Genomic DNA, 21157 nt, shown 5'->3' with positions numbered 1-21157 from the left:
TCACACAATGCTACGTTATGTTTTATATTCAAACAAACGTATCGCCTAGATCACAAGATTAGCAAGTAGGAAATGCTGTTATTTGTTCTTAAATCATACAAAGTTGTCTTGTAAAAAGTTTACCCACTCATATTTTAAGGTAAAATTTTTGAATGTAATTTGAACAAACCTATGTATAAATACACAGTTTATAAGTAACTTATAATTACCTCACAAAATTTACCTTATTGTCTTTAACCTAATGTCTATTTCCATGTGAACCTAAACCTTTTCTTGAAGTTTTATGTCAAACTTTATCATTTTCTGCCAGTTCTGATATTTCTGGACGAACAATTCAGTGCAATAATAGTAACATTTATTAAACGCATAAATTAATTAGACATTTATCTTCATTTCTTTTGTTTTTAATTTACAGACAATTATCACATCAACGTGGGAGCCCTGTTTGAGAAAATCTGATATAAAAACATACTTGAAAACACTATGTTCATTTCTGGGAAATTGTAAGGGATGCATCTGTGAATCTTAGCTGTATTCAGAACTATATTTATAATACTTTTGACAACAAATATATTTGTTAAAACCACAACAAACATGCAAGTTATATTATAGTGTTTGTATGAAAAGTGTGGATTTTTGTGGAATGTATTTTCTTTAATATTTACTCATTATTACAAACAAATAACAGACATAACAGGCTTTTCTATTAAGCAATTATGAATCATTCAGTGTATACAGTTGTTTTCATACTGATTTTTAGTTACACCCAAGTTTCTTGTTACTCACAACCAAAACAATGTCAGCCTGTGATGAAGTCGATGTTATTTATTAGCAGTTAATCTCAGACTGAAATTCCTTGTAGAACACAGAGAGAACACATAATCCTTTGAGTCTCAAATAGCATTTATTCCAAGCTACATAAAAATATATACATGTGTAATGAAATACCTAAAGTACACTTATACATGTGTAATGAAATACCTAAAGTACACTTAAATTTGAAAAGGAATATAATTTTGTTCTGCAAACATTAAAAACATTTTTTGCCCAATTATAATTTACTGATTAGCATGAAACACCACACCAAGAACTTTCTCAATTTAAAACCAACACCAAGTTATCGTATGGCAGAAAAGGAACAGCTTTCATATTACTTATTGTTCTGTAACTTGTTCCTTGGAGGTGACAATGGATCTGAATTAAGTGAAAGACCCTCATAAAACCAGTTGTGACTGCAGAGGAAATTCCAGTGTATAAGGATGTGTTTTTATATTATCATGTTATTAAATATGATTCCCAAACATTGTGTGACCATTCTCACCTGCAGTCTTCTCCATCTCAAGATGTTATGCCCTAAGCCTTAAAACAGTAGCCTTCTTATTCCACTTGCTAAGCCTTGAAGAATCGATCAGAGTTCCTACAAAATGTCTTAAAAAAACACCAATTTCAGCTTTTCATTCTAGAACAAAAAATGCCCATTTTAACGGTCCCGATGTTTAACAGAAACTTGTGGTCATGAACTATGTATGATGTTTAGAAAGTTGCTAACTTTAAACATGATTGTGAAGCTTTTAAATGTGAACAACAAAAAGTTAAAACACAGGCTGAAACACTACCCCACTATCACTTCAATTTGAGAAAACTTTTGAAGTTAAAACTCAAACTAAAACAGTACCCTAGTATCACTTCAATTAGAGAAAAGTTTTGAGGTTACAAGAAAACTTTATCCAAGAGACAAAACCCAAAGATATTCCAGCAGTTCGTGAAATGTTTATGTTCCAACTGGTAATGAAGTAATAATTTAAAAACCTTTGTTAAGTACTTTTGGTGTTTAAAATACAGACAGGTGTTTTAGGGCTCCCACCTACCTATAACAATCCTCCAGTTAAGAGGAAAGACAGATGAAGTAGACTGCACAATGTGACAGAGTAGCAAGTATCACTGATACTGGGATGTGAGCTTTTGGTTTCCTTTCTTATATTAGCTTGCTTCACCTGATAGTCAAGACTGCTCCAGACCAGTTCACGTGTGTGTATGGAACAACACACACACAGGGGCTAGCCTAGAAGCTAACAGAAATAAGCAGACAATGAATCAATGCATGACCAGACACCAGACATGACATTACCGTCTGGTTGTTACTCATTCAGACAGATAAATAATCCAGAAAATCCACCTTACCTGTAAACAACTGTCTGGTCAGTCAGAACAAGGCAAGGTAAACACATTGGTCTAAAACTTCAGACTTTTACATTTAAGTATAAATTAAAATGTCTAGTCATAACAAATTACTTAAGGTCGACAAAATATGAAATAAAAGAAAAATAGACCCATTCATAAAAGGTTAGATGTGTTGTTTACTAGCCAGATATTGATGTTATGTAACCAGACTTGGATATTCACGTATTATTAAACTCATGTCTCTGAAATAATGTTTACATTCCCCAAGCATCTAATACATTTATCACAACTAGAAATCACCCTTCATTTCTGTCAACATTCTACCTTTTCAAGTATTTTCCAAATCCAGTGAAAGTCTGTTTCCATAAACACCAGGTAACACTTTTCAAAATATATATATTCAGGTTATATTGAAAAATAGCTTTACACAGCATACTGAAAGTTTAAATTGTTTATTCTTGTACAAAGATGGAAGCTGGTAATACATGTCATTACACTTTCTTAATCTCCACCCCAGGACACATTAGGTTTCTATTATGGGTAAATCAGCATCAAAAAGGCAAAATAAATATTAATATAACAAATGTATTTGTCAAAGTTCAAATATTTACCTGTCAGTTAACTCATATTTACATACTATACTGAAACAATGACTGAATACCAAACCACAGAACTAATTTATAGTTATTTAACAACTATAATAATTTCAGGTGTTTTTGTTTTTTGGGGGGAGGTGGCAGCTTTAGATATGTTTAATATGGATGATTTGGTACAAACTAACAATGTTGAAGATTTAGTTTAACCAGTCGGAAATAATACTACAGTCTTGTCAGTTAGTACACATAACTTTACAAACATGTTTAATATGGATGATTTGGTACAAACTAATGTTGAAGATTTAGTTTAACCAGTTGGAAATAATACTACAGTCTTGTCAGTTAGTACACAAAACTTTACAAACACGTTTAATATGGATGATTTGGTACAAACTAACAATGTTGAAGATTTAGTTTAACCAGTTGGAAATAATACTACAGTCTTGTCAGTTAATACACAAAACTTTACAAACATGTTTAATATGGACGATTTGGTACAAACTAACAATGTTGAAGACTTAGTTTAACCAGTTGGAAATAATACTACAGTCTTGTCAGTAAGTAAACAAAACTTTACAAACATGTTTAATATGGACGATTTGGTACAAACTAACAATGTTGAAGATTTAGTTTAACCAGTTGGAAATAATACTACAGTCTTGTCAGTTAGTACACAAAACTTTACAAACACGTTTAATATGGACGATTTGGTACAAACTAATGTTGAAGATTTAGTTTAACCAGTTGGAAATAATACTACAGTCTTGTCAGTTAGTACACAAAACTTTACAAACATGTTTAATATGGACAATTTGGTACAAACTAACAATGTTGAAGATTTAGTTTAACCAGTTGGAAATAATACTACAGTCTTGTCAGTTAATACACAAAACTTTACAAACACGTTTAATATGGACGATTTGGTACAAACTAATGTTGAAGATTTAGTTTAACCAGTTGGAAATAATACTACAGTCTTGTCAGTTAATACACAAAACTTTACAAACACGTTTAATATGGACGATTTGGTACAAACTAATGTTGAAGATTTAGTTTAACCAGTTGGAAATAATACTACAGTCTTGTCAGTTAATACACAAAACTTTACAAACATGTTTAATATGGACGATTTGGTACAAACTAATGTTGAAGATTTAGTTTAACCAGTTGGAAATAATACTACAGTCTTGTCAGTAAGTAAACAAAACTTTACAAACATGTTTAATATGGACGATTTGGTACAAACTAACAATGTTGAAGATTTAGTTTAACCAGTTGGAAATAATACTACAGTCTTGTCAGTTAATACACAAAACTTTACAAACATGTTTAATATGGACGATTTGGTACAAACTAACAATGTTGAAGATTTAGTTTAACCAGTTGGAAATAATACTACAGTCTTGTCAGTAAGTAAACAAAACTTTACAAACATGTTTAATATGGACGATTTGGTACAAACTAACAATGTTGAAGATTTAGTTTAACCAGTTGGAAATAATACTACAGTCTTGTCAGTTAATACACAAAACTTTACAAACATGTTTAATATGGACGATTTGGTACAAACTAACAATGTTGAAGATTTAGTTTAACCAGTTGGAAATAATACTACAGTCTTGTCAGTTAATACACAAAACTTTACAAACATGTTTAATATGGACGATTTGGTACAAACTAACAATGTTGAAGATTTAGTTTAACCAGTTGGAAATAATACTACAGTCTTGTCAGTTAATACACAAAACTTTACAAACATGTTTAATATGGACGATTTGGTACAAACTAACAATGTTGAAGATTTAGTTTAACCAGTTGGAAATAATACTACAGTCTTGTCAGTTAATACACAAAACTTTACAAACATGTTTAATATGGACGATTTGGTACAAACTAACAATGTTGAAGATTTAGTTTAACCAGTTGGAAATAATACTACAGTCTTGTCAGTTAATACACAAAACTTTACAAACATGTTTAATATGGACGATTTGGTACAAACTAACAATGTTGAAGATTTAGTTTAACCAGTTGGAAATAATACTACAGTCTTGTCAGTTAGTACACATGTTTAACTTTACAAACATGTTTAATATGGACAATTTGGTACAAACTAACAATGTTGAAGATTTAGTTTAACCAGTTGGAAATAATACTACAGTCTTGTCAGTTAATACACAAAACTTTACAAACATGTTTAATATGGATGATTTGGTACAAACTAACAATGTTGAAGATTTAGTTTAACCAGTTGGAAATAATACTACAGTCTTGTCAGTTAATACACAAAACTTTACAAACATGTTTAATATGGACGATTTGGTACAAACTAACAATGTTGAAGATTTAGTTTAACCAGTTGGAAATAATACTACAGTCTTGTCAGTTAGTACACAAAACTTTACAAACATGTTTAATATGGACGATTTGGTACAAACTAACAATGTTGAAGATTTAGTTTAACCAGTTGGAAATAATACTACAGTCTTGTCAGTTAGTACACAAAACTTTACAAACATGTTTAATATGGACGATTTGGTACAAACTAACAATGTTGAAGATTTAGTTTAACCAGTTGGAAATAATAGTAGTCTTGTCAGTTAGTACACAAAACTTTACAAACACGTTTAATATGGACGATTTGGTACAAACTAACAATGTTGAAGATTTAGTTTAACCAGTTGGAAATAATACTACAGTCTTGTCAGTTAGTACACAAAACTTTACAAACATGTTTAATATGGACGATTTGGTACAAACTAACAATGTTGAAGATTTAGTTTAACCAGTTGGAAATAATACTACAGTCTTGTCAGTTAATACACAAAACTTTACAAACATATTTAATATGGACGATTTGGTACAAACTAATAATGTTGAAGACTTAGTTTAACCAGTTGGAAATAATACTACAGTCTTGTCAGTTAATACACAAAACTTTACAAACATGTTTAATATGGACGATTTGGTACAAACTAACAATGTTGAAGATTTAGTTTAACCAGTTGGAAATAATACTACAGTCTTGTCAGTTAGTACACAAAACTTTACAAACATGTTTAATATGGACGATTTGGTACAAACTAACAATGTTGAAGATTTAGTTTAACCAGTTGGAAATAATACTACAGTCTTGTCAGTTAATACACAAAACTTTACAAACATGTTTAATATGGATGATTTGGTACAAACTAACAATGTTGAAGATTTAGTTTAACCAGTTGGAAATAATACTACAGTCTTGTCAGTTAGTACACAAAACTTTACAAACATGTTTAATATGGACGATTTGGTACAAACTAACAATGTTGAAGATTTAGTTTAACCAGTTGGAAATAATACTACAGTCTTGTCAGTTAGTACACAAAACTTTACAAACATGTTTAATATGGATGATTTGGTACAAACTAACAATGTTGAAGATTTAGTTTAACCAGTTGGAAATAATACTACAGTCTTGTCAGTTAGTACACAAAACTTTACAAACATGTTTAATATGGATGATTTGGTACAAACTAACAATGTTGAAGATTTAGTTTAACCAGTTGGAAATAATACTACAGTCTTGTCAGTTAGTACACAAAACTTTACAAACATGTTTAATATGGATGATTTGGTACAAACTAACAATGTTGAAGATTTAGTTTAACCAGTTGGAAATAATACTACAGTCTTGTCAGTTAGTACACAAAACTTTACAAACATGTTTAATATGGACGATTTGGTACAAACTAACAATGTTGAAGATTTAGTTTAACCAGTTGGAAATAATACTACAGTCTTGTCAGTTAGTACACAAAACTTTACAAACATGTTTAATATGGACGATTTGGTACAAACTAACAATGTTGAAGATTTAGTTTAACCAGTTGGAAATAATACTACAGTCTTGTCAGTTAGTACACAAAACTTTACAAACATGTTTAATATGGACGATTTGGTACAAACTAATAATGTTGAAGATTTAGTTTAACCAGTTGGAAATAATACTACAGTCTTGTCAGTTAATACACAAAACTTTACAAACATATTTAATATGGACGATTTGGTACAAACTAACAATGTTGAAGATTTAGTTTAACCAGTTGGAAATAATACTACAGTCTTGTCAGTTAATACACAAAACTTTACAAACATATTTAATATGGACGATTTGGTACAAACTAACAATGTTGAAGATTTAGTTTAACCAGTTGGAAATAATACTACAGTCTTGTCAGTTAGTACACAAAACTTTACAAACATGTTTAATATGGACGATTTGGTACAAACTAACAATGTTGAAGATTTAGTTTAACCAGTTGGAAATAATACTACAGTCTTGTCAGTTAATACACAAAACTTTACAAACACGTTTAATATGGACGATTTGGTACAAACTAACAATGTTGAAGATTTAGTTTAACCAGTTGGAAATAATACTACAGTCTTGTCAGTAAGTAAACAAAACTTTACAAAAATGTTTAAGAGAAAACTAGAAAAACAATTATTTAAAGTAACAAGGAATTTCAGAGCTCTTGAAGAAATGAAATCGTGTAGAGTATTCTGAAAAAGGTGAAATTATCTCTTATTAGTTCAGTATCAATCAATACTGTTAAGAACTTCCTTTCAATCATGTGATATAACTGTTGAACAATATAGTTAGATTTGTTACACGAGTTCAAACTTAGTTACAAATCACCATCACTATATTTGAAATTTATCTCATATTTCAAACATAATGTCACCCTTAGCTATTACTGCACTTTCAAATAAGGTAAAAAACTCTTATTGTTTATTTTACCAACTCTCCATGCAATCTGGCAAAGCTTCTACAAATCACATCTCGATCAACTTCCAATAAATATTACTTGTATGTGGCTTTATTCAAAGTAACATAATTTATTTAAAATGAAACATACATTAAATTCACATAGAAATTAAACTCTTTGGTAAAATTCAGAACTATAAATTAAGTTTTTATGTTATCAAACACAGCAGTCCTATAAAGCAAACATTCAGAGCACTGTATTACATCTACTATAACCACAAGATTTTGAAATTATCTTGTAACATTGTTCTTTCATTGACTACAAAATCATGAAACTGGCATGGTTCATAATTCCATGGCCTGAATGTGTTTATGTAATAACAGATTCCAATATTTTTATAATGCACATAATTAAATCTTCAAATTATCTCATGTAATTACTTTTACAGCCAAAATTAATTAAAACCTTTATTTTTTACCACTAATGTCATCGTAATTCACAGGTAAAAATTTCTAAAGTGCTCACCCCTAATTTTGTTCCAATGTACAAAAAAACATTTGAAATAAGTGTTAAACTTCATCCATCTTGGAGATTGAGTGTGTTTTCTTATAGTAAAGCCACATCGGGTGTAGGTTGAAGTTCTACACTGCAAAGGCATGGTACCATTACATATTATGTGATATAAAGACGTTTATTACATTTAAAGTATATTATTATTTTACTGTTTATATGATAGTACAATTACATTATTTTAGTGTAGTCAGTCACTTTTGTATTGTTCCTGTTACAAAACTGTCTTCCATGATCCTGAAACATCTTAATGTATGAACGGTTCATTCTTCTTTCTTTGTTATGATAGAATTCCACTTTTCAGCATGAGTCTCACCCCTCTCATTCAAGTCTTGAACTATCTGTAGTCCAACCTGAGGACTTGAGCTTATAATACAAAAATCCTGATGGAACTACAAGGCACCTGAAGAAGTCTTGAGTCAAAACCTTCAACTGGCATGTCCTCAGACTTCCCAATACTTAGCTGGGTGTGCAGGTTCACTGATGCCTTACTCTCAATTTAATGTCTTAAACATTGCTCTGTATGTCTCTGTGGACAGAGCTATCAAAGGATCCCAAACTAATGATTCCTCATTGAGATATCATGGATGTCCAGCAAATATTTTAGACATATTTTATCAGAATTCACCGTCTTATACTTACCAAGACATTGTAAGATCATTCTGAGGAGCAGAAATGGCATCAGAAGTAGTTAATCATGCCTTCAGAAAGACTTAAACAGCAAAGATGCACTTGTCAAAGAATCCTCTTTCCTCACAACCAGTGAGCATAAACTGTCCCATTAACATCCAGATCTTGAGAAGTCATACAATGCCTTGGCCATCTATTGTACATCCTATAACTTGTGTTTCAAGATGATAGTCATCTAAAGGTTGGCTCACCTGAAGTTATTTTGTGGCAAAATCAGTGATAACTGTCCTTATCTTCCTCCATGACTCCTGCCACAATATCACAATCATTTGGAGCGTCATAACTAAACTAGTTCATGTACTTGTTGGAATCGACTGAATATTACATAACTGGACCATAGGATAAACTTGTATATTTTTTGAATATATGACACTTTTCATCAATAAAAGAAAATAAGATGTCTAACATCATATCCTCAAAAACAATACAAACAAGACAGTAGAGATATAAATGTCTTTTCTATTATGTTGTTTACATCATTTTTAAGTAACTGATACTAGCCATCCCTACATTTACTTTGTTTTTAAAAAGGTTTCCCTGACTTGCTTACATAATTTAGTGTTTCAATAGATGTAGGAAGGTTATATTTATAACCAAGTTCTAAATACAATGAAGTTCTAACTGTAATATTTATTATTGATCTATTATTGACTGGTTATTCCTGTTTCACCCTGTACTTGAAGAAATGCAAAATGTCTGTAAGAAAGCTAACTTCTAGTAGTAATGATAACATTGTCTACACAAGAATTATGATTTTTTAAATTACTACTAGTTATTAATAATACTTATAAAAACAGACACTTGATACCAGACTACATCACCTCAGTAAAACTGGTTACGTAATAAAAAAAGTGAAAGTAGAACAAGAAACTCAAACTATTTCTCATGATACTTACATTACCAGAACTTGTGATTCATTCATTACATAGATATTGTTACAAAATGTATAGTATGGTAAAGTTCTGATGACCTATTCAGGAGATATTTAAATAACAACTATGAGTGTGTGTTTTCTTATAGCAAAGCCACATGGGGCTATCTGCTGAGCCTACTGAGGGGAATCGAACCCCTGATTTTAGCATTGTAAATCCAGAGACATACCACTGTACTAGAGGGGGCAAACTATTATGACAAACAGAAACATCTATATAGACAGTGCTGCCACCTGTCTGGTATAAAACAATCCAGAAATTAAAAGTGCCAGTATGAATTATTTATATGTGGAATATTCTTTAACATTTTGATCAATGTGGAATATTCTATAATATTCCAAAAAGTGTTAAAATATTCCATAATATCCTAGAATATTTGAAAAATGCAGATATAATACAAGCTACAAGGTAAAATTTCAACAACCTTGAGTAACCCCTGAAAGTTATTCAACATGAATAGAATTTGGTGTGAATTACTTGTATATTGGAATAAAATGTATGGGGATAAGAGTATTGTAGCTCAAAACTTTGAAAATAAAAACCACCATAAAAATATAATGTAGCACTACAATACAGACTTAAAACAACATCTTGACGAGCACAAACTAAACCTTAAAAATATAATGTAGCACTACAATACAGACTTAAAACAACATCTTGACGAGCACAAACTAAACCTTAAAAATATAATGTAGCACTACAATACAGACTTAAAACAACATCTTGACGAGCACAAACTAAACCTTAAAAATATAATGTAGCACTACAATACAGACTTAAAACAACATCTTGACGAGCACAAACTAAACCTTAAAAATATAATGTAGCACTACAATACAGACTTAAAACAACATCTTGACGAGCACAAACTAAACCTTAAAAATATAATGTAGCACTACAATACAGACTTAAAACAACATCTTGACAAGCACAAACTAAACCTTAAAAATATAATGTAGCACTACAATACAGACTTAAAACAACATCTTGACGAGCACAAACTAAACCTTAAAAATATAATGTAGCACTACAATACAGACTTAAAACAACATCTTGACGAGCACAAACTAAACCTTAAAAATATAATGTAGCACTACAATACAGACTTAAAACAACATCTTGACGAGCACAAACTAAACCTTAAAAATATAATGTAGCACTACAATACAGACTTAAAACAACATCTTGACAAGCACAAACTAAACCTTAAAAATATAATTCTAGTTTCCTAATATACAAATAAAATATGTCTAGTGAAATAGATTTTTTTTAAGTTGGATGTCTCCCAATTAAATTGTGAAATAATTCTGTTTGCCCACAACAAAACATGTTTGTGGGACCACAGCAAACAAGAGGGAATCCTCAATAGCCACAGCACTTGAGATTCCTTCAGGTGGGATTAAAGTTAATTAATCTGCGAGACCCTGGGTGTGATGAAATACATCAACTGAAAGAATTTAATCTCTTCAGTCCAAAACTGTAATTAGATCTCAAATCGGTCGAGAGATAAAGGAGCTAATGAACTCTGTGAGCCACTATGATGTGGCTAAAGATAAGGACTACTGAAATCAAACTTTCTTTTTAGGCCTAAAGCCTTCATATGATTCAAAATAATAATTGTGTGATTCAAAATAATGGTTGATTTTTTAAGGTACCATAGTATATTAAAAATGGATTCCAGCAAGTCTATAGCTAGAGAAACCAGAAATTACCAGCATAAGAGAACATTCATATGAAACTTTTTAACTACTATAATAATGATACAAGTGTCTATAATTTATGTTAAGACCAGTTTGAACTCATCAGTAACACTTATTTGTTAATCATAATGTGGTACTTTCATTATTCAGTAATAATAATAATAGAATAACAAATAGTGGGGGCAAAACTTTTCAGGTTATGAGATAATTTTTTTTGCTATGTAGCTACTTCACAAGTAAAAATTGTAATACCAAAATATATGAAATTCATTGCTTTCCACTTTTCAGCATTAAAATTGTTGTTTTAAGTTAAATATACTTCCTAAAATTTAATTTTTCATTTACCTTAGTGCTTACTTCTACCAATAGATGGCAGCAAATTACCCAATATACTTTTATAGTAGCTGAAAAATATTTTATGCCAAATAAAACATTCATAAATTTGTTTTATAAACTTAACACTTACATATTATAAACACGTTATACACAGAAAATAAGTTGAGTACAAATAACAGTTGAGTTACAAGAAGTACCAGAAATAAGAAAGCATTATAAATTTAAGTTTAAATTGATTCTAGAATTTCAAGATGGTTGGCCAAAAGGAAATTGAATAGAGTATATGAAAATGTAAAAATTAACAGTAAGGATTTCTTTAACAATAAACAAAATATGATTACTGGATTAGGACCCTTGAGGGATGACATAAGAAAATGATGATTATGGGATGGCTGGGGTTATTAAAACAATATACCCAAACTGGAACATGGAACCAAGACAGAACAAAATAATCACACAAATTTTGAGTTTACTGAAACTGGGAAGTTTAAAGAATGATAAGACCTATGGTAGAAATACCTCAAGGACTTTGAAGGAGGTTAAGGATCAGATATGTGAGCCACTTGCTACTAGTTTTGTTAATCTTCGAACAGTGGTCAGAGGATTGGACGTTAGCTAATATAACTCCTCTTTTCAAAGAAGGCAATAAAAACTGTCCCAATAAGTACAGACCATTAATGTTACATCAGTCATGGAAAGTCTGTTAAAAGATGCCTTGTAAATTCTTTTAACAATGTTGAAAATCAGGCATTTGTTATAAATGGTGTTCAGTCAAACTGGATTAGTTTTGACTTCTACTAACAATCACAAACTGGATTAGTGTTATCAGTATTTACATCAATGAAACTTCTAGTAACAATCACAAACTGGATTAGTGTCATCAGTATTTACATCAATGAAACTTCTACTAACAATCACAAACTGGATTAGTGTCATCAGTATTTACATCAATGAAACTTCTACTAACAATCACAAACTGGATTAGTGTCATCAGTATTTACATCAACGAAACTTCTACTAACAATCACAAACTGGATTAGTGTCATCAGTATTTACATCAATGAAACTTCTACTAACAATCACAAACTGGATTAGTGTTATCAGTATTTACATCAATGAAACTTCTACTAACAATCACAAACTGGATTAGTGTTATCAGTATTTACATCAATGAAACTTCTACTAACAATCACAAACTGGATTAGTGTCATCAGTATTTACATCAACGAAACTTCTACTAACAATCACAAACTGGATTAGTGTCATCAGTATTTACATCAACGAAACTTCTACTAACAATCACAAACTGGATTAGTGTCATCAGTATTTACATCAACGAAACTTCTAACAATCACAAACTGGATTAGTGTCATCAGTATTTACATCAACGAAACTTCTACTAACAATCACAAACTGGATTAGTGTCATCAGTATTTACATCAACGAAACTTCTACTAACAATCACAAACTGGATTAGTGTCATCAGTATTTACATCAACGAAACTTCTACTAACAATCACAAACTGGATTAGTGTCATCAGTATTTACATCAACGAAACTTCTACTAACAATCACAAACTGGATTAGTGTCATCAGTATTTACATCAACGAAACTTCTACTAACAATCACAAACTGGATTAGTGTCATCAGTATTTACATCAACGAAACTTCTACTAACAATCACAAACTGGATTAGTGTCATCAGTATTTACATCAATGAAACTTCTACTAACAATCACAAACTGGATTAGTGTTATCAGTATTTACATCAAAACTGAAACTTCTACTAACAATCACAAACTGGATTAGTGTCATCAGTATTTACATCAATGAAACTTCTACTAACAATCACAAACTGGATTAGTGTTATCAGTATTTACATCAATGAAACTTCTACTAACAATCACAAACTGGATTAGTGTCATCAGTATTTACATCAATGAAACTTCTAAACAATCACAAACTGGATTAGTGTCATCAGTATTTACATCAATGAAACTTCTACTAACAATCACAAACTGGATTAGTGTCATCAGTATTTACATCAACGAAACTTCTACTAACAATCACAAACTGGATTAGTGTCATCAGTATTTACATCAATCAAACTTCTACTAACAATCACAAACTGGATTAGTGTCATCAGTATTTACATCAATGAAACTTCTACTAACAATCACAAACTGGATTAGTGTCATCAGTATTTACATCAATGAAACTTCTAGTAACAATCACAAACTGGATTAGTGTTATCAGTATTTACATCAATGAAACTTCTACTAACAATCACAAACTGGATTAGTGTTATCAGTATTTACATCAATGAAACTTCTAGTAACAATCACAAACTGGATTAGTGTTATCAGTATTTACATCAATGAAACTTCTACTAACAATCACAAACTGGATTAGTGTTCTACTATCAGTATTTACATCAATGAAACTTCTACTAACAATCACAAACTGGATTAGTGTTATCAGTATTTACATCAATGAAACTTCTACTAACAATCACAAACTGGATTAGTGTCATCAGTATTTACATCAATGAAACTTCTACTAACAATCACAAACTGGATTAGTGTCATCAGTATTTACATCAATGAAACTTCTACTAACAATCACAAACTGGATTAGTGTCATCAGTATTTACATCAATGAAACTTCTACTAACAATCACAAACTGGATTAGTGTCATCAGTATTTACATCAATGAAACTTCTACTAACAATCACAAACTGGATTAGTGTCATCAGTATTTACATCAATGAAACTTCTACTAACAATCACAAACTGGATTAGTGTCATCAGTATTTACATCAATGAAACTTCTACTACACAATCACAAACTGGATTAGTGTCATCAGTATTTACATCAATGAAACTTCTACTAACAATCACAAACTGGATTAGTGTCATCAGTATTTACATCAAGGAAACTTCTACTAACAATCACAAACTGGATTAGTGTCATCAGTATTTACATCAATGAAACTTCTACTAACAATCACAAACTGGATTAGTGTCATCAGTATTTACATCAATGAAACTTCTACTAACAATCACAAACTGGATTAGTGTCATCAGTATTTACATCAATGAAACTTCTACTAACAATCACAAACTGGATTAGTGTTATCAGTATTTACATCAATGAAACTTCTACTAACAATCACAAACTGGATTAGTGTCATCAGTATTTACATCAACGAAACTTCTACTAACAATCACAAACTGGATTAGTGTCATCAGTATTTACATCAACGAAACTTCTACTAACAATCACAAACTGGATTAGTGTCATCAGTATTTACATCAATGAAACTTCTACTAACAATCACAAACTGGATTAGTGTCATCAGTATTTACATCAATGAAACTTCTACTAACAATCACAAACTGGATTAGTGTCATCAGTATTTACATCAATGAAACTTCTACTAACAATCACAAACTGGATTAGTGTCATCAGTATTTACATCAATGAAACTTCTACTAACAATCACAAACTGGATTAGTGTCATCAGTATTTACATCAACGAAACTTCTACTAACAATCACAAACTGGATTAGTGTCATCAGTATTTACATCAACGAAACTTCTACTAACAATCACAAACTGGATTAGTGTCATCAGTATTTACATCAACGAAACTTCTACTAACAATCACAAACTGGATTAGTGTCATCAGTATTTACATCAACGAAACTTCTACTAACAATCACAAACTGGATTAGTGTCATCAGTATTTACATCAACGAAACTTCTACTAACAATCACAAACTGGATTAGTGTCATCAGTATTTACATCAACGAAACTTCTACTAACAATCACAAACTGGATTAGTGTCATCAGTATTTACATCAACGAAACTTCTACTAACAATCACAAACTGGATTAGTGTCATCAGTATTTACATCAACGAAACTTCTACTAACAATCACAAACTGGATTAGTGTCATCAGTATTTACATCAACGAAACTTCTACTAACAATCACAAACTGGATTAGTGTTATCAGTATTTACATCAATGAAACTTCTACTAACAATCACAAACTGGATTAATGTTATCAGTATTTACATCAATGAAACTTCTATAACAATCACAAACTGGATTAGTGTTATCAGTATTTACATCAATGAAACTTCTACTAACAATCACAAACTGGATTAGTGTTATCAGTATTTACATCAATGAAACTTCTAGTAACAATCACAAACTGGATTAGTGTTATCAGTATTTACATCAATGAAACTTCTAGTAACAATCACAAACTGGATTAGTGTTATCAGTATTTACATCAATGAAACTTCTACTAACAATCACAAACTGGATTAGTGTCATCAGTATTTACATCAACGAAACTTCTACTAACAATCACAAACTGGATTAGTGTTATCAGTATTTACATCAACGAAACTTCTACTAACAATCACAAACTGGATTAGTGTCATCAGTATTTACATCAACGAAACTTCTACTAACAATCACAAACTGGATTAGTGTGATCAGTATTTACATCAACGAAACTTCTAACAATCACAAACTGGATTAGTGTCATCAGTATTTACATCAACGAAACTTCTAACAATCACAAACTGGATTAGTGTCATCAGTATTTACATCAACGAAACTTCTAACAATCACAAACTGGATTAGTGTCATCAGTATTTACATCAACGAAACTTCTACTAACAATCACAAACTGGATTAGTGTCATCAGTATTTACATCAAGGAAACTTCTACTAACAATCACAAACTGGATTAGTGTCATCAGTATTTACATCAAGGAAACTTCTACTAACAATCACAAACTGGATTAGTGTCATCAGTATTTACATCAACGAAACTTCTACTAACAATCACAAACTGGATTAGTGTCATCAGTATTTACATCAACGAAACTTCTAACAATCACAAACTGGATTAGTGTCATCAGTATTTACATCAACAAAACTTCTACTAACAATCACAAACTGGATTAGTGTCATCAGTATTTACATCAAGGAAACTTCTACTAACAATCACAAACTGGATTAGTGTCATCAGTATTTACATCAAGGAAACTTCTACTAACAATCACAAACTGGATTAGTGTCATCAATATTTACATCAACGAAACTTCTACTAACAATCACAAACTGGATTAGTGTCATCAGTATTTACATCAACGAAACTTCTACTAACAATCACAAACTGGATTAGTGTCATCAGTATTTACATCAATGAAACTTCTACTAACAATCACAAACTGGATTAGTGTTATCAGTATTTACATCAATGAAACTTCTACTAACAATCACAAACTGGATTAGTGTCATCAGTATTTACATCAATGAAACTTCTAACAATCACAAACTGGATTAGTGTCATCAGTATTTACATCAATGAAACTTCTACTAACAATCACAAACTGGATTAGTGTTATCAGTATTTACATCAACGAAACTTCTACTAACAATCACAAACTGGATTAGTGTTATCAGTATTTACATCAACGAAACTTCTACTAACAATCACAAACTGGATTAGTGTTATCAGTATTTACATCAACGAAACTTCTACTAACAATCACAAACTGGATTAGTGTCATCAGTATTTACATCAACGAAACTTCTACTAACAATCACAAACTGGATTAGTGTGATCAGTATTTACATCAACGAAACTTCTAACAATCACAAACTGGATTAGTGTCATCAGTATTTACATCAACGAAACTTCTACTAACAATCACAAACTGGATTAGTGTCATCAGTATTTACATCAACGAAACTTCTACTAACAATCACAAACTGGATTAGTGTCATCAGTATTTACATCAACGAAACTTCTACTAACAATCACATACTGGATTAGTGTCATCAGTATTTACATCAACGAAACTTCTACTAACAATCACAAACTGGATTAGTGTCATCAGTATTTACATCAACGAAACTTCTACTAACAATCACAAACTGGATTAGTGTTATCAGTATTTACATCAATGAAACTTCTACTAACAATCAATAAAGCTGTTAATCATATTTTTAGTTTTGATTATTCAAATTATCCAAGTAATCAAAAATACTAGCATTGTGATTTATATTTTCAATTTAATTTCAAGTGTATTCAGCTTAATCAATCAAAATCCCAACTTATGAATACAGGGTGTTCGGAAAGTCACTGTGCAGTTTTGTCTGTTAATAAATATATAAGTGCACAGTGACTTTCTGAACACCCTGTAGAATCAACAAACTTAAATTAGTGTTTTCAATAATTAGCAACTATCCAAGTTGATATGACAATAATAATTAATTTATTCAATGTAATCTACTAATGAACCAAACAATTAACAAATGCCACTAATGACTTGCTCTGTAACTTTCAATTAAAAATATCTGACTTGAGGTTCAACGAAACTCAGAAATAATTACACGCATACATTAATAACAATGAAATCAAATGTGTTAACACTTCAATTTTTATGTCTATATAAATTTTTATAACACTGAATTAAACAAACTTAAAAATTTATGCAAACACACACAGTACAAAACCTGGTGTTTTATTTTTGCAGATATTCATACATTATGACATGTCTTTCATATTTAGGATAAAACTGATTACTGTTAAATGTTAAACTTCAAATGGTTTGTGTAAATGACAATATTTATCAGGAGTTATGAAACTTTATATTACTGTTAGATTAAGTTTACAATTGTTATCTGTTGTTTAATGTTTCATACAACAAACACCTTATATGGACATTCCACCAAAAACTACCTGAGGTATAAGAAAAACATAACAATCTCATCCATAAATTCATAAACCTAGCAGTAAATTAAAACCTAACTAACACAAAACCACATATAACAGTTAATGTTGACACAAACTTTACAGTAAATTAAAACCTAACTAACACAAAACCACACATAACAGTTAATGTTGACACAAACTTTAAAGTTAGAGATAAATACATCAGAAACACCTTCACGGCAACTGAAGTGGATGACATTAAAAACAGACCTTTGAAGAGTTACAATATTACAAGCAAAGTTGTACTGACCTCAAATTTCCAAATACAAAATTCAAATTAAATGCCTGGTGTAGAAAATCTGCATCATTTAGTCGAGTCAGAAGGATTTGATATTCGACAACCATTTTAAAATACTAACACATTCCATCTCATAGTTATTTCTGAATTTTCAACTTAAATTCCAACACATTAACTGTCTAATACAGACATTCATTTCTATTCTAATAGTATTTCTTAACCATGTATTAGTAATTATATAATTTTTAACCTTCAATGATGTATTTAAATTTTTGCAAACAAACATAAAAATGACTTTAAATGAAATACTTTGCTCTTTAGAAACAATGATAAAAATAATTCGAAGCCTAGACTAACCAGCAAAAACTAGGCCTAGCTGATAGCCCGTCGCATAGTTCTTCTTACCAAACTTTTTGTTTCAATTAACTATCACAAGAAACCTAGAAGGGATATATACTGACAAGTTACAATGTCTATATACACAAATCCAAAACATAATTTATGTTTCACTTATCACTTGTAAGGATGTGGACACACAATGAAACTGTCAAAGTTGGTTTCACCAATGTAAGGTTAACTTATCCACACTTTACAGGTCATAAAAGGTAGAAGATATTCAGTGTGAAAGGTAATACTCATAATGAGGAATATTCACTGGTGGGCAGTAGCTTTCAATGTTAGGGCAAAAGTTTCTAATCTTGTTTTTAGGTAAATAAATTTTATAGTTCACTGGTACAGACTGAAACCTTGTACACAGATAGAATAACAACAACATGTCCTAGAATTCAATATCTAAACCTTTGGTGACCTGTCATATTCTTAAAAACATGTAATACTCTTGTAATATTTACATTCAGGAGTTCTTCTAACAGGGTGGTCAGCTTTGTAATGATTGCCTTTAGGTATGGTGGATGCAGTTATAAAGGCTGACTTTAACTGTTCTGTTTTAATATTTAATTTAAGGATAGGATAGCCTTGGATGGACCAATAGACTCTTTGTTGTCCTATATATATATATAAACAAACATCATTCTCTTACAAACATCCAAATGTAGACACTAATAGAATAAAAAGTTACATTCTGATACTTATTTACTGATGGTATTTATTTCAACTATTACTCATTAGCTAACCCTTTTAATTTTTTTTTTAATTTCTCTCTAAGTGGAACTATTACGTAAATCATAAACTTGGAGAACATTCACTGTTTATTTTTATTTTCCCATTTTTTAAAAAAAAACTTATTAGATCATTTAGCATCACACACAAACATTGGGAATACTCTGCATGGTACTCTGACCACTAGAGTAAGTTCAACATCTCATCACTACAAATAACATTTATCACTCCACCGAAAACAAAAAGTTCTAGCGTTAACACCTTTACATTTTGCACTACTGAATACTAGTACATAAATAGTAACCTTCGACTCGAGGGGAAAGCACATTTGTGAAATACCGAACCAATAAATAACAATATCATTATGTTCCATTTGTGATTTATAACATTTATAGAGGTTTAATTCAGAACGCAAAAGTACTTCGAATATTAGAATAATGACAAAAACCTAAAAATGTTTTCTCCAAAATCAGCATATTATTAACCGTACTCTTATATATTCCATGTAAATAAAATGTTACCGGTGTAAAAAGTAACAATCATAAATGCCCGAAAAACTACAAGGTTAACTTACATTTTATTGGTTATTACAACTTAAATCTCAAGCTAACAGGGACACTTGTCTGCGAATCGAGATACCGTGTTTCTCCGATAATAAGACCTACCCATAAAATAAGACCTAGTGTGATTTTTGGGGATAGTTTTAAAATAAGCCCTAGTTAAGAGTGGCAGGAAGAGGAAAGAAATAAAAAATAATAATTTATTAAATAGTTTAATAGTTAGTTAATTAGTTTGTTTAAGTATTAATCAGTTAGTTTAATAATAGTTTTACTTTGTAACTTCATTTTTTTAATATATCAAAATAAGACATCCCCCGAAAATAAGCCCTAGTGTCATATTTTGGAGTGAAAATTAATATAAGCCATGTCTTATTTTCGAGAAACACGGTAGCTTCGCTAATTTACAATACTTTTCGATATACATGTTGAAAAATATCTTCATATATTAGCCGTGATATACTCTACTATTACAATTCTATAATTTCTAAAAATAAAATTTACGTTTTCGACAAAAATTCTAACGCAGCTAAGAGCATACCACACATACTTTGAACTTCACCCTGACTACGTCCATCATCACGATCCACCATCATTGTCTTCACAGAAAAGAATTTCACAATCTCGTTACCAGTCATGAGAGTCTGATTGACCTCGGCCAATCAAACAGAGCAGTAGCA

The 21157-nt window shown here is 30.6% G+C and overlaps 1 long non-coding RNA gene across 1 annotated transcript; it reads right to left on the bottom strand.

Moving 5' to 3' along the window:
* Positions 1-885: 885 nt before the first annotated feature.
* Positions 886-21157, bottom strand: LOC143232004 (uncharacterized). Its single transcript, XR_013017331.1, has 3 exons — positions 21028-21157; positions 1869-2069; positions 886-1428 (listed from the first exon to the last, which is right to left on the bottom strand). It is a non-coding gene; the product is annotated as an uncharacterized LOC143232004 (long non-coding RNA).

The sequence above is a fragment of the Tachypleus tridentatus genome, chromosome 1 (genome assembly GCF_004210375.1).
Source record: "Tachypleus tridentatus isolate NWPU-2018 chromosome 1, ASM421037v1, whole genome shotgun sequence".
Lineage (NCBI taxonomy): Eukaryota > Metazoa > Arthropoda > Merostomata > Xiphosura > Limulidae > Tachypleus > Tachypleus tridentatus.
Note: the sequence above shows the minus strand (reverse complement) of the source record. Positions and strands in the feature narration are given on the sequence as shown.